The sequence below is a fragment of the Kryptolebias marmoratus genome, linkage group LG18 (genome assembly GCF_001649575.2).
Source record: "Kryptolebias marmoratus isolate JLee-2015 linkage group LG18, ASM164957v2, whole genome shotgun sequence".
In the NCBI taxonomy this organism is placed as follows: Eukaryota; Metazoa; Chordata; class Actinopteri; order Cyprinodontiformes; family Rivulidae; genus Kryptolebias; species Kryptolebias marmoratus.
The window spans coordinates 5,507,233-5,521,120 of record NC_051447.1 but is presented as its reverse complement, the minus strand read 5'-3'; the positions used below and the strand labels follow the sequence as shown (position 1 = coordinate 5,521,120).

Below are 13,888 nucleotides of genomic sequence, written 5' to 3'. Positions count from 1 at the left end.
GTATGTGACATTTTAAAAACCTTTATGCTTTTAGGTTTGTATTTGTATGCACGGTGTGGGGTTGTGCTACTCAAGGACAACTTGACATCGTGTGTAACTGGGCCAAGATGAGCCTGATAAACAGCAACACACACGCAGACATCTCGATCAGAGTACAGTAATGGGACCGAGTAAAAGTAGGTCTGCTATAATACAGGAAGAGCCTCCAAGGTGCAGCTGAGTGTGTGTCACTTTTTTGAAGAGTAGTTCCTCACACGGCAGTCTTTGTAGAGTTTTAGGATATTATGACGTACGTGTGTGTTGGTTTTAAATTGTTTCAAACGACAACAACAACAAAAAAGGGTTTTCAGCTTGCTTTGTGTATACATGGGTGGGTGGGATTGTCTTTTTTTGTGTCTCCTCTCAGTGTGTGTGTGTGTGTTAAGTGTGGTCTGCCCTAAATTACCTGTCGAGATGACAGAGTGTGCTCTGGTCACCAGTGGAGCTGCTGCAGCGTCGCTTCCATTACCGGCGCAACTCGTTCGCAATCTGATGGTCAACAGCTAAGGGTTACCGCGGCGACCCTGCTGCATGCCTGCCAAATATTATTCTTTAGGGACAAAAGCTGCTGGGCTTTAACTAACCTACCTCTTCTGAGTGCTGTCAGATAAGGTCCTGAAAAGGTTACGGCTAAATGGCTGATCCAAGTAACTCATGAGCAAAAATGTGTTTGATATGCCAACGTTCGCCTTTTTATCACATATCAAAGTTCTTTTGTTGCTAATCTAACCAAAGCATTTTGATCACCTCACTATAAACTGGTGGCAGAATCGATCTTAAAAATCCTGTGCCAGTCTGGGTTGGAAATATCACCCACAGATAAGATGAACTGGATTTAAGACGTTACCCACTGATGGCACAAGACACTAAGGATGTGGATACACACACTTCAACCCTGATCAAACAGACTTTTCACATGTTCACTTTAAAAACTGATAATGAATTCATAAATGCAAGAGAAAGAGCTCTTTTGTTAATCAGATCTTGGTAAATATTTAAAAAAAAAAAGATTCCTTCTGTAATCTAGCTAAATTAAATATGAGGTGAAGCGATAAGGAGAATTTTCAGTGTAGTCCTCTTGTTTTGCTATTTCTAGTAAGATCTGAGCACATTTTGTTGCGCTGTAAAGCATTTTAGCATCGTTTTTGTTTTTAAGTTCAAGTAGATGAAGGTGAAATAACTTTTCCTGAAGCGCTGATAAGAAAACAGCGTCTGAATATATATTTTACACTTTCCTTTTGTTGTTGGAAATGTTGAGTTTTCAAGCCGTCCAGGGTTACGAGGCATCTGGAAATCTCAGATTCGGAGTGATGTGAGCCCAGACACGACGTTGGTGACAGTCATCTGATACTGAGCGAAAGAGTTTGTGCTCAAACGCGATTGCTCAACCAGCTCTCGAGCTTTCTAGCCTGTGCCAGGACTGCGCTGAATTAGAGGATTTTTTTTAGGTTTGGCCAAACTTCTGTTTGAACTAGGCCAGATCGACTGGAGAAACTGGTTCAGGGGCAAACACTGTGTCCACATTAATCCTAAATTTATTGATGTTATTTGACTGATCACAGAAACCATAATGCATTATATTGCAATTGTTTATCCTCCCTTTGGGTGGAAGTGTCATTGTTACCCTCAACACTGTTTAAAAGCTGAGGCTTTGGCCAAAACATTAAAAGAAAGACCCACACTTTTTCTTTAAAACTCATTGAGGAATATAGAACAGGAGAGTCTGTTTGTTACCGTTCTTTCATATAATGTTATGTAGAACGCTAACACCTGGGGTGATTCATCTTATCACTGTTAGGGTGAAGGGAATAATAGTACAGGTCATTACAACTGCATACTATAATTACAAATCAGTAGCTTTGCAAACTTGCTGTTAAAGCAGATCAGGGCAGACGTATGCAGTGTGAAAGGTTTGACTCTTTTGTCTGTATGTCAACTTTACAAAATACTTTCAAACTTTTATTTCTCTGGTTAAAGACCTTCCATAACTCTTTAGAGGTACTAATATGCCTCTGTGATTTCATAGTTTTCTTTTTTTCTGGTTTAAAAAAAAAACAAACTCCTGATCAATGTTGCAATGTTCTGATCTGATGTGTGAAGACTAGTGTTGTCTCTAGTCAACAGCCAATAGGATCCACGCATCGATGCACTACCTAAGATTCGATTAATTCAAAATACATGAGCATTAGAAAATAACAATACAGTTAGATTCAGCCCTAATCGCGATATGATGTGATTCAATATGAATTGAAGAGACTGAGATTCAATGAAATACAACTAGAAAAAGGAATGATCCCATGTTGTTTTTTGAGTAATTATTTACTATGATGTGTTTGCTTCCAGTACAGAACTGATTAGACAGCGAACTGAAATTTTGGTCCCTTTTAAAGCACAAATTCTGGGTATTTCTCATTGCTGAACCAACTACATGATGTAGATTTACAAACCACGTCAGCACTGAATCATATGTACTAAACATTTGAGGCTGAAGCAGAACGCAAGGTGAGCAGAGCTGCATAAAGTCAATTTTAGATAAACTCCTTTCCTTTTTTCTGCTAACTCAACACCCTGAGGTATTGAGTTTGCTCTTAAGTTCTCTTAGATAACAAAATTTTGACAGGAAGGAACATTTTTAGCTGGGCCACCTGTTCCTGGGCCCTCCGCCCGCCGTCACCAAACGAGATAAGGAAAAGTGAAGGAAAAGCTGCATCTCCGCGTCCGCGCCATGGATTAATCCGACCAGAAAGAGAGCGCCGAGAGGAGAGATGGATCGACTCCAACAGAGACGGCCTGACGGATGATTCATTCTGGAGTCTGAACGGTGACCCACATCCTCTCGGTTGGGAGGTGAGCTTTCAACACTGCTGCTGGTTACGATTAATTCGTTACTGAACTAACATGTTCAAAACCGCTCGTGTGACGACTCAATTAGCCTCTACTTTGAATAATGAGACACCACTTTAGATTTTAAAAACAGGTCTTCAATGCTTTACAGCACTAAACAAAGAAAGGGCACTGTCTTTTCCCCCAAACAAAAGCTTTCTATGATCCCAACGTCGGCAGATGGTGAACGATATGAAGAACCAACGGAATCGCTTCCTCATTATTTATCCCTTCGCAGTGAAACATGAATACTTTTGGCCCTTGAAGCCTCTCCCTTAGGCTCATATATGCTTCTAACCCTTCTCCCTCACTGCTGTTCAATGACAGTTCTTCATTTCCATGCCATTATCGCTTCTTCTTCTTTGTCTTCCTCCTCCACTCGATTATTTTGTTTGAATTTCGTCTGGCTCCGTCACAAGCAGAAGAGCCTTAAGGGGGAAATATGCTAAGCTGCTTTCTGACTTGCCTTTCTGTTCAGGCAAGCTGTGTCACTGCTCAGCTCGCCTGAACAGAAGATCAGTCAGCTCCTAAAATGTCTTATACATTAAAAAAAAAAAAAATATATATATATATATATATATATTGTCGTCAAAATGAAGGTTTTCATGTTTTCCGTCCACCTGTTTCTACAGTAGTTTCATTTAGCCGATGCCTTATTCAAGAAGGCTTTTCCATTCGAAACGACAAACTACGGCAGATTTGCTTGCTTATGTTTCAAAGGACTGAATACAGACAACTATGAAAATTACTGCTTTGGTTTGCCAAGTCAGGGAGGGGCCATGTCCGCTCTAAAGGAGGGATGTTTGAGCAGATCTAAGATGATGTAATTCATCAAACAGTGTGGCCTGAAAGCATTTCCCATAAAGGTAACCGTAACACTTGCTGACACATAATTAATCTTGATTTACCACATAACAGTTTGCTCTGTTTCAGCAACAATCTGCCTCACAGTTCTGTGACAAACCCGACCACAGGCCGACGAGATACTGTTTCAGTGGTTTGTTATCACTGCTACATTTTGAAAGTGATATGGGTACGCTACTAGGTTTGACCTAACTGGACTTCTGTGCCAAAGTGTGGCGCACAAGAACCAGGGATAGTTTGCACACGACGCAAACGTGTTCAGCTGTCACCAAATAAGTATAAAGTCTATGGTTGGGATCGTTTTTTGTGACAGTTGTTGAACTGCATTTAAAGGCTGCTTAATCGCTTAAAGAACTTTACAACACAGTCCATATTCACCTGTTAGTGTTCAAATGGATTGTTTTTAGCTTACGTCTGAGAATCACGTGATTAATGTTGATTCTTCATGTTGTTTGGCAAGCTTTCTTTGTTAGTTTAATGCCATGATGAGTGATTCTCAATAAAAGTTGGGGATTTTCTGCTTATATCAGTAAAATAGTTTCCTTATGGCAGCAGCCTGTTTGCATTGTCAGGTGGACAAACCCAACCTGCTATTCCAATGTTTCAAACAAACCACAGCTGAGGTCTGATTGAATAGAAATGGTTAGAAATGTAAACCGGAAGCCGCTATACTACTATTACTGATCTAATGGTCTGGTCAGGGCTTCTGATTGGCTCTGCCAGGGTCCACCTGGTGGAGTGCAGACAAGATGGGAAAAACTTGACTATTTAGAGGAAGTAAATGTAGTAACAAGGTTTCTGTTGAAAATCTGATTTCTTGGCCAGCCACGTTCCCATGTGGTGTTCTTTCTTGGGTTTACCATGAGGGACACCCTGCCGTCGTCTGGGTATCTGGTCTCTCTGCGCCCTGTTTGACAACAGATTTCCCTCGCAACGAGAGTTGCTCTTCCACCCAAACCAGACTCTAGCCTGGGCCCAGATTCCGACTGAACATGCCTCCGCCTCTGTCTTTCATGGACTGGTCTGTATCCTACAGAGTGAAGTCTCAATGGTTTGCCCCCAGGCTTGACGAGGTTTGACTCTCAGCCTGGGCATTAACCTTGAACTCAATCTCTAGTGCAGTACAACGGTATCACTCTGGCCTCTACTGAAAATATCCACATGACCAACTATGTGCACAAACATATGTTAAATGCACTTAGATGTGCATATTACACATCAGTCTTTTACTGTCCATCATGGCAGAATGAATGTTGTTGACAGTGTCACTGTATGGGCTCTGTAGAAAGGCTTGTACCTATCCCCTGATGCCTTTTATGTCTGTAACAGTTTCAGATATATACAAAAGTATCTCTGCTCTCCTTTAGAGCTTTCTATATTGTATACAAACTTGTACAAACATGAATGCGTCAGGAATGATTAGCTGTTTCATATCTTTTTTAACATGTCAACTAGGGAAAGTCAACATTGAATCCAAGACCTTACAATGGACAACACTCTACTCCCTGTCTTATGAATTCTGAGTTGTTTGTAGTTGTGCATTTTTTTTTTATCATTTTGAAGTGTGATTGTGAGCAGGATAGTTCAACTCAAAGACTCATTCCTAATAGGGTATTTTGATTCTGGTAAAAGTTGCTATGTCCGATTTTATTGTATTTATTTATTTATGAGATCAATTGTGATAAACCAACATTTTCCACACTTTCTTTTCTGTCTTCACTGCCATCTAAATCAGGTTTGGGCATCAAGGCCAGTGAGAGTCTGTTGGCCTGACCAAATATATTAAAATGCAGAATATGAATTAATGATACGTGAAATATAAGGGCCTATAATTTACTGCAGTCCTTTGGGATATTGATCTTGCATTTACTGACACTGCGATTGTGCAGTCCTAATTCATTACATTCTTTTGTCACTTTGAAGCAAAATGTATCATTCTGTAAGCAAGTCCAATCCGCAATCAGCTTATTGTTACACTGCAGCCTCATCCCAGGAGCGGAATTTTCCAGTCTTCCCTCCTTTCTCTTCACACCAGGCTGTATAAGCTGTACCTCAGAAGTGAAAAGTCCAGATTGCTTTGTGCCTAACCAACACACTGTTGCCTCAAAGTTATGATGAGTGTGTTAAAGAGGTATTACTGGTATTACTGCTGATGTAATTCTCAGTAAGAACAGCTACCAGAATCAACTGGAAACAAGGCTCAAATAAATACATGCAGGATGTGCAACTGGTCACATTTCAATTTCTATTAATACCGACTTCCTGGAATTAAAAAAAGAGAAAGAAATCAAGATTAATCTATACATCCTAACTATCTGAAAGGGGAGCAGGAGAGAAAAAGCAAGCTTTTCGCAAATAAAAGCAGACGAAAGTGGTTTATTATGCTCAGCAAGGCTGCTACAAATTCATGTTGACACAAATTACAGGACAATCTTCTCTGTTGACTCCTAATGCTGTTTCGAGAGCGGCCAAAAGCCTGCAGGAGAACAGATACCGACTCCGATCACATCGCTGCAGCTCCGCCGACCCCCGGCGCCCCTTGTCGTCCTTGATCACTGCAATGTGGTCACCCACCAACCGCTAAATTCATCATAACAAGCGTTTGGGTCCCAGCGGGGTTGGATCCCTGATTTCCCTCTCGGACAACAGATGTTGTTGTCAAGACCCTTTAGGATTGCACAACAGCACTGAAACCAAATCCTGCAGTCAGGACAAACAACCTGCGGAGCCACTATAGAGTTTCCTACGCCACCTGCATTTGCTCGGTGTTTTTGTGAGGTTCATGCAGAGCATCATAAAGACCACGAGGAGCCAGAAATTGAATCTTTTCTTTAATATTTTGCTCAAGTCTGTGGATTTGTTTCGTAGTTTATGTGTTCAATTTCTGTCTTCTGTCTTTAATAAATTATGAGGAAAGACAATTTTGTTTTTCTCCCCTCACTACAGAGAGCTGGCTGCTGCAGACAAAAATGAAAAATGAGACATGTTCTGAATTTTTATGTACAAATGGTAAATTCTTTTAGGAAAAAAAAACCCATTAGGAAAAAGTTTAGAAGAAAAAGTAATTTCGACGGTCAAACTTTCCACAGTAAAAGCAATAACAGAGTTTTGAGAGAAGAGAAATACTGGCTGAATTTGGAATCAAATAGTAATGCCCCTAATTCCCTCGCTGACATTTAGTCAACAGAATAATTTGATTTCCTCTGAGAGAAACTCATCTAATGTTCTCACAAACTTTCCCTTTTTCCCCCCTTTACAAATGTGTAGCTGCTTTCCCAAATATGAACAGCCGGGCCTCAGAGCACACACAGCTGTCAAACAAGATTGTGTGTGTGTGAGCGTGCATGTGTATGTGCGTTTTTCATATCACATCAGCACAGGGACAACGGGCTCTCGGATCAGGCCATTATAAGCTGGATACGATTGCGAAGAGGCTTAAAATAGCGCGTTGAGCCGATAATGGACTAAAGTTTATGATTAATGCTCTGGTTGCACGTGTCAATCTGTGTAGAGATGTACGACAACCCCAACCCCCCCACTCATCTTTGTTCAATTTCACATCAAGTGCCTTTAGTGTTGAACAAAACTCAAGACTCCTGGTAAATTCAAGAGTAATATTTGTTTTGTGGAAGAAAAAAAAAGGAAACAGACTGCTCAATGTGATGCTCAGTTAAGGTATACTATGGTTTGAAAAAGTCCTGGTTTCAAAAATCTAACTTTTTTTTTTGTTGTGCCATTCCTGTGGCGTAAATGCTGCCTAAAGGCTCCAGCATACTCCGTGCGGTTACGCGGTTGCAAGCCATTCGTTTTCACACACACCTCATAGTCCACAAGACACTCGAATCAGAACTCCCAGGAAGTAGCTTATCCTCATTGTGCATCACTTGCAAAACTGTATTCTGTTCCATCTCTCATCACGGTTGCCTCGGCCCACATTGTACACAGCTTGACATCCGGTTCCATATTTATGAATTATTCTCCTGGGGTACACTTTTGAAAGTGGCAGAATTGGTCATTAGCGTGGTTTTCAGACCTGGAATTTCAGGGCTATAGTCTTAGTTTTCCATCAGATGTCACTAATAATGTCTTTGTAAGAACCTTAGGCTCAGCTGGGGTGGACAGGCGAAAAAACACTAGTGTCCTGAAGAAAGCCAACATGCCCAGCATTACCACAACCATCACTTTGGCACCAGTTGCGATGAACAGGATGTGTTATCTGAATCCCAGGTGACTGCCTCCCAAAACAACTCCTTTATGTTGAGCTGAAGGTAGCTCAAGCACCCAAGGAGAGCAGAAGAAGAGGTTCAAGGACAACGTTAAAAACCACAAGAGAAAGTGCTGTTTTGACCTCAACTCCTGAGAGGTCGCCCTAAATAGAGTCATCTGGAGGAGGATGATCCATAAAGGTACCTTCGCTGTGACGCCAAGGCAAAAAGATCCAGTTCCAAAATGGCCCCTCAAACCACAACACCCAGGACAACCATCTATACACAACTCCACTGTAACAAAATGAGGGGATCAAGGATCGGCCTGCATAACCATCTGAACACCCACCAAGTGACCACATCCACCGACAAGAGGACATCATGCTCATTTTGGAGTGATCGCTGATGACATCGATGGTATTTTTGCTCAAGGTTATCATATGGTCAAAATCTCATAATGTCCCACGCTTAGTCTGCTCGTGTTTGGGTGTATGACTTTGACTGCAGCTCAATTTTAACAACGCAAAAGGTTCAGTCCATGCTAATACGGTATTTTTTCAAAGCGCGTGACCTTTGAAGAAGCGGTGGCCCTGTCTTTGTGCAGAAACGCTGACGTTTAAGGTGTGTGTGGACGGCCAAACACTTTTCAAACAAGATGAATGCAGTTTATTTTAAAGCTGTAGGGCAAAACATTCTCTTTTGTGTGGCAGCCAGCCAGTTATTTATTGTCTGCAGCTAATAAATACCCACGACTACTGCAGAGTCATTTGACTGAATGCTAATTATGCATTCTCCCTCTGCATTCAAAAGCCAGATGTTTGGCATCACAGTTGAAATGCCGAGCACTGTATAACCCCAGCGACAATAATCATTTCAACGCGGAAAGAAAAAGTGCTTGTAAACCGTGCACAAATGTGTCTAAAATTAGAATTGCGCATACACGGTGTTTGTCCATCTGAAAGAACTACACACAGACTTGCGTATGCACACTAAAGGCACGGGCTGGCAGTCCACTGATGAAGTTGGCTTTGTCACACAGCTAACGATCGGCTTTTGTTCTATTTTCAAGATGCTATTTATAAACGAGAAAAAAAGAAACTTGGAAACAGGCGTCATGTACGCTGGTGTCGCAGCGCTTCACTGTCAAGAGAAACAAAGCCCAGATTCAGACACAACGGCTGAGGGAGATGTAGGACAAACTTGTTCACATAAAGGGGAGATAAAGAGAGACAAAAAAAAAAATGAGAAAGAGTTGGGAGGGATCGTCAAGTCTCAGAAACAGTGAACAGAACAGTGGCAGCATCAGGGAAGTAGAGCATCAATTAAGGGCAGCGTGGCCTGGATGGCACGGTGATGTTCCCACAATGCATCACCGTAACAGCTACGCTTTATTTTCTGTCTTCTGTCCTTCACAAACACTTTCTGTAAGAGTCTTTGAAAAGGACTGACATCCCAACTGAACCCAGAGTCTAAAACAGCCATTGTAGGGTTTCGTCACTTCGTCTTCTGTGGAAAGTCCACCGAGATGATTTATTTTTTTCCCCCTTGTTTTGACACAATACCAAGAAAACTCAAGTGATTTCAGTCAAAACAGGTTGAGTTTCATGAGCATGCTCCCTCCAAAGGAAAATAAAAAAAAACCCTGAAATGTGACCTTGGTAAGAAAAATAAAATAAAAGTTATTATAACTTATTCACTTTACCTTGATTCTGTTATATCAGAGGAAAATATGGCACATTTTACTATTTTATTATAACTATCTGAAAGCATTAGAGACTGGTTCTGACACTGAAAATGTCTCGTTTGGAGAATAATATTCAGTGTTTTGGTAAACTTCAAGAAACAGAAACAAGGAGCTTGGTTTAAATTCATCTTGTTAGAAAGAAATTTATTCACTTCATTGTGTGACTATTGACTCAACATCCATGTTATTGGTTTCCTGTTTTTTATTTTTGGTTTATTTCTTTGCAGTTTATTTCTTTTTGCAGACTTTGTGCTGTTTTAACCAATATCAAAATGTTTAACTCGTTTAGGAGACGGGTGCTACGACTTCTAGTTCTTGTAGCTTTTACATTTTTTATTGACCTTGATTTATAAATATGTTTCCCCATAGAAATGCATTGAGATAGCTTCGATTTCTTCAAAAACATTGTTCTCTTGGAAATCTGCAACAGCATACTTGCTCTATTTTTTTGGGATACTTTTAGCTACCCTTCTGCTCCTTTTAGCTTTTGCTACTGTTCTTCTGTCCTTATGATGGTTTTTTGCTGCTTTTAGCTGACATTTTCCTACTTTAAGCTAGCACTTTGATACTTTTAGCTAATCTTTGCATAGGTTTATCTTTTCGCTAGCATTTTTTTACTATTAGCTTTTAGCTACATATTTGCTCATTTTAGCTCATAGGAAGCCATTTGAATTTTGAGTTGGCCTTTTGCTCCATTTTGCTTTTAGCTAACTTTTTACTACTTTTGTCTTTTAGCTTGCATTTTACAGCTTTTATCATGGCGTTTGCTACGTTTAGCCAGCCTTTGCATACATTTAGCTTTTAGCTAGCTTTCTGCTCCTTTCATGAACTTGTGTTCTGCTTCTTTTAGCTTTAACCACTCAGTTTAAGCTTCTTCGGCATGTTTAAGCAAAATCCTTTAGCACTCAGCGTTGCCACTTTATTTTCACAGAAAATTTAATTTCTTTACTTTTTGTTGCTCTTAAATCTTTAGATCGGAAACTGCTTCAGCAAATAAAAAGAGCGACCTGGTTAGAGTTCATTAATTTGTTTAACAACTGTTGTAGTCGATTTCTAACTGCCACGAGACATCTGATCAGTAAAGATATTTTTTTCCTGTGCCTCTTCAGTTCACTGCGACCCCTCCTGCTGAGCTCAGCAGCCTACCTGCAGCTCACACACACACACACACACACACACACGTTTGCGCAAAGAAAACCTTCCTGTTCATTCTGAATTATTGAGCAGCAAGGGACACACGCAGCTTTCCACACTGGGGGGGTAATAAGACACTGAGGAGAGCCTCATGTACATCCCAGCTGCGGTCATGAACTAATCCCTCGGAGGTTTAACCAGAAAATAGGATGTTGAACACAGATAAACTACTTTAGGACCCACAGGAGAAGTGGTGTTCAGGTTCACAAACAACAAAGAGTCCAGGTTGGGGAGATGACGAGACATCCCTTCCTGTCAGTACAGGTGCTACTCAAAAATGCTGCTGCTTAACGTTACATGTGCCATCTTGCCCGTGGAAACAATCCACTCAAGTCACTCCGATCACGGACGGCCTCTGATTGGTCGATGAGTAAAGCTGCTGACACGTTTCAGACGACAACCGTTATTTGATTGGTTCAAGGGTTCTGAACAAAGATAAAATAAAAGAAAAAGAAAATCATGCTTTAGGATTATTTCACTCCTCCTCTCTGTCACACACACACGCACACATTCCCTGCGTCCTCCTTTCTGCTGACGCATCAGGGTCAAAGACACACCAGCGGTGCTAGTTAATGTACGGCAGCGACACGGCCGACTTGGCTCATCGCGCCCCGGTGCCGCTCCGCTTCCTGAGCCTGCTTCAAATCCGGTCCAAATTTCAGGTGTGCTTTAGTTACCCAACACTGTTCACCCCCCACCCCCCACCCCCCATTTCCTCGCTGCGGCACAATACAAGCTTAGAACTTCCTTCTATTTGAGGGAAGTTTTCCTAATCCAAGAGCACAGTTAATCCCAATCTGCGGCCTCCCCTCCAGGGCTGCCGTCCAAACAGCTCAGCTCTCCCAGCAGGGAACCAGGCGCCAGTGGCGGGCTGAGATTCAGACAGGACAGGGCAAGGTGGACGACAGTTCTGCTGCTATTTGAATAAGAAGATAAAGAGAAAAGAAGACGACGAGAAGATTTTCTAACATGGATTCCCTTATGAAAGCATTAAAGAGTCTAATTCTGTTACTCAGACTGGAAAAGCCTCGCTGTCACCAACAATAACAATAATCATAAAAAATCCCCTCAATTCATCTTCATTGCAGAAATTCACCTGAAGTACTTTGGACAGAATGATGTGGCAGTACTGCATCTCATTTTTGACTATAAATCAATTTTTTTTCCAATTGGAGGATTGAAATTTGCAGATTTTCAGAGAACTCACCATCAATGAAAGGCAATATAAGAAAAATGGGCCCTTATCTTTGTTTAAAATGACACCCCCCCCCCCACCCCCATGTTCATGGTAAACTCTAAACTCTTTAAGAAAACACAAAGAGAGCGGACCAACAGTGAAACCCAGAGTTTACAGAGCCTATATGTAATAGAGAAAATACATCGCGAGTGTGAATGGTGCATTCAGTGGCCAGTTGGTTGTTCCTTTACTCACCATTTGTATTTAGTGTCTGAAGCTTAGTTCTACGTGGTTCATAGCATTTTGCAAAATTCTGCATTATTTCACTAAAGCACAGATATTGAAACTGTTTTTCTAGCAGTTTGGTAACTCTAGTATGAACTGTTTGCCAACTCCAAACAAAAATAGCTAACCCTGCAGAAAAGAGGGAAGGAGTGGAGGAAAGTGTTTTACTACACCACTAAAACCAGGTGCAAAAAAATCAGCTTTAAAGACAGGCTGTATGTGAGGACTTTGGTACTGTAATCTTGTATTTTGACCAAAACACGTTGCAGACGATTCCCGAAGAACTCAGAAGATTGATTTAACTGGTAAAAAGGGTAAGATATGTCTAAAAACAAACAAACAAAACACATTATGTGCTCCTAAAAGTGGATTTTTTTTTGTCCGACGTCTTGTTAAATCAAGGCAGTTGGAAGTAGGGGTGCATAGGGTGCTGCTGTGCACACTTTTGAGTGCCAGAAAACTCACATGCACAAATACACAGGTAAGGAATTCTTGTGCTGTATGGGTTTAAATTTCAAAATTGTTTTGATGCCAAGTTTTGTACATTTGGCACAGTTTTATAAATATATATATCTGAGTGGAAAATTTTATAAAACAGTGCTCTCACTAGTACCTGATTTTTATAACCTAATTATACACATCATATTTTGATACCATTAGATAGATCTTTTCAAGACAAATACAACACAATTTGAATATTTTTTAAACAGTTTACTGGTTACCAATTTATTGTCAAAAAATGATCATCAGACTGGCTCTAACTTAATACAGTTCTTAAATAAGCAGCAATAGGAAGTCATGTGTTTAACGTCCTGGAACTTCCTGTTCTCACACCGAGCTGAAGCTGAGGAATCACTCTGATTGGCAGGAATTTTTATTCCTTTGAGGATAACACCTGAGCAAAGCAGTCAAGGGCCAGCTTAGCTTGATCACTGCCTGACCCAGGTTAGCTACAGCACACCAGTGTGTTGTTTATTTAGCGGGTTAACAACATATAAAGGATGGATGGGTTATGAGTGACCAGGTGACCTTGCTACTCTCACATTTAGATTTCTGTTGTCATCCATTTTGGTTAAATGTGGCATTATTTTGCTTAGCATTGATAGTCTGCTCACAGCACCCCGCAACTGAAACACATTCCAACATTATGTGTATATATATTTATATAAAGTTGAGAGTAATTTACAACTGCAGCAATTGCCACAAAGTGGATAGGAAAATCCAGAGAAAAAGTAATTACCTGTCTAAATTTAAAAGCCGAGGAAAAAACTATCATTCAGATAACCTGCAATCTAAAACCAACAGATAAGGAGCTAAAATAGTCAGTTCAACAATGTTGTTGTTAAATCATAGGTGAATGCTAATAAAAATATGAAGATTTTACACTGCATCTACTTTTACAGACATGTGTGAGTGAGAAAACAAATATGAGGGAGTCAGTAAACCAGTCTTTGATACTGATGAGAACAACAGAGAACAGGTGTGCGGCACGGTTCA

General features: G+C 40.7%; 1 protein-coding gene across 1 annotated transcript in view; it reads right to left on the bottom strand.

Annotated features, from left to right (window-relative positions):
* Positions 1 to 13,888, bottom strand: part of camk1da (calcium/calmodulin-dependent protein kinase 1Da) — a 70,968-nt gene that overhangs the window by 55,772 nt on the left and 1,308 nt on the right. The window lies entirely within an intron of this gene.